This window comes from Papio anubis, chromosome 1 (genome assembly GCF_008728515.1).
Source record: "Papio anubis isolate 15944 chromosome 1, Panubis1.0, whole genome shotgun sequence".
Classification (NCBI taxonomy): Eukaryota; Metazoa; Chordata; class Mammalia; order Primates; family Cercopithecidae; genus Papio; species Papio anubis.
This window is the reverse complement of record NC_044976.1, coordinates 69,464,377-69,466,336: the sequence shown is the minus strand read 5'-3', so window position 1 is coordinate 69,466,336 and position 1,960 is coordinate 69,464,377. Positions and strand designations below refer to the sequence as shown.

The 1,960-nt window shown below is 37.7% G+C and overlaps 1 non-coding gene across 1 annotated transcript; it reads left to right on the top strand.

The window, feature by feature from the left end:
* The first annotated feature begins 1,489 nt into the window (after positions 1-1,489).
* On the top strand, positions 1,490-1,620 carry LOC116272209. The gene has a single exon (XR_004180940.1). It is a non-coding gene; the product is annotated as a small nucleolar RNA SNORA24 (small nucleolar RNA).
* Positions 1,621-1,960: the final 340 nt, after the last annotated feature.

The following is a 1,960-nucleotide window of genomic DNA, read 5'->3' as shown; positions in this document are numbered from 1 at the left end:
AAATGTTAGACCTAATGCATAAAATCCTAGAGGAAAACCTAAATTGCAGAACCATTCGGACATAGGCATGGGCAAAGACTTCATAATATCCTAAAACACCAAAAGCAACGGCAAAGCAAAAGCTAAGAGTGACAAATGGGATCTGAGTAAAACTAAGAGAGCTTCTGCACAGCAAAAGAAACTACCATCAGAGTGAACAGGCAACCTACAGAATGGGAGAAAATTTTGCAATCTACTCATCTGACAAAGGGCTAATATCAGAACCTACAAAGAACTCAAACAAATTTACAAGAGAAAAAAACAAACAACTACATCAAAAAGTGGGCAAAGGATATGAACAGACATTTCTCAAAGAAGACATTCATACAGCCAACAGACATATGAAAATGCTCATCATCACTGGCCATCAGAGGAAATGCAAATCAAAACCACACAATGAGATACCATCACAGTTAGAATGGCAATCGGTAAAAGTCAAGGAAACAACAGGTGCTGGAGAGGATGTGGAGAAATAGGAACACTTTTGCACTGTTGGTGGGATTGTAAACTAATTCAGCCATTGGAAAACAGTATGGCGATTCCTCAAGGATCTAGAACTAGGTAACGCCATATGACCCAACCATCCCATTACTGGGGATATACCCAAAGTTATAAATTATGCTGCTATAAAAGACACATGCACGTATGTTTATTGCAGCACTATTCTATGTAAAGACTTGGAATCAACCCAAATGTCCATCAGTGACAGATTGGATTAGAAATGTGGCACATATACACCATGGAATACTATGCAGCCATAAAAGGATGAGTTTGCGTCCTTTTGTAGGAACATGGATGCAGCTGGAAACCATCATTCTTAGCAAACTATCACGGGGCAAACCAAACGCATGTTCTCACTCACATGGAGCAGACTGAACAATAAAGGGCCCTTGGACTCAGGAAGGGGAACATCACACACCGGGGTCTATCATACAGGAGGGGGCGGGGAGGGATTGCATTAGAGGTATACCTGATATAAATGACGGAAGGTTGATGGGTGCAGCATGACCAACATGGCACAAAGTATACATATCTTAACAAACCTGCGTTATACTGCACATGTACCTACAAACTTAAAGTATAATAATAATAAATTAATTAAAAAAAAAAAAAAAAAGATGAACAAAATTGATAGACTGCTAGCAGGACTAATAAAGACAAAAAGAGAGAAGAATCAAATAGACACAATAAAAAATGAGAAAAGGGATATCATCACCAATCCCACAGAAATACAAACTACCATCAGAGAATACTATAAATACCTCTATGCAAATAAACTAGAAAATCTAGAAGAAATGGATAAATTCCTGGACACATACACCCTCCCAGGACTAAACCAGGAAGAAGTTGAATCTCTGAATAGACCAATAACAGGCTCTGAAATCAAGCTTGTTTCTATTATTTTCCTTGTGGTGTAAGATAAGTTGCTGTGTCTTTAAAATAACTTGTTCTCCATGTATCTTTGGAACCTGTCAGTTGTGGCAGTCTCCCTTCCTAGCCATGGAAGAGCATATTCTTGTTTATTGGCAAAGCTGTCACCATTTAATTGGTATCAGATTCTGACTTGCACAAGTAACATTATTCACTGTTAAAAACCTGGAAGGTGCCGAATTATTGGGCAAACTTTTCTAAGCCGTTGTTCAAATGTTTCTAGGAAGCTGAACTGAACACATTACGGTGGATGATGGAAACATAAGACTATCAAGAAATCCAAAGTGGTAATGGGCGAAATCTATTCAGCATCCGGCAATGGATTTATCTTAGTTGGGGAAACGGATGTTCCGAATAATGTTCTGGAAGTTATCAGGATACCTATTTTCAATATAGGCCTGAATTTTTTAAAGTAATTTTTAAGGTGGTCCTTGATAATTAAATAAAATGCTGAATTCGTGTGGCTAAAATAAATAAATAAATAAAAATA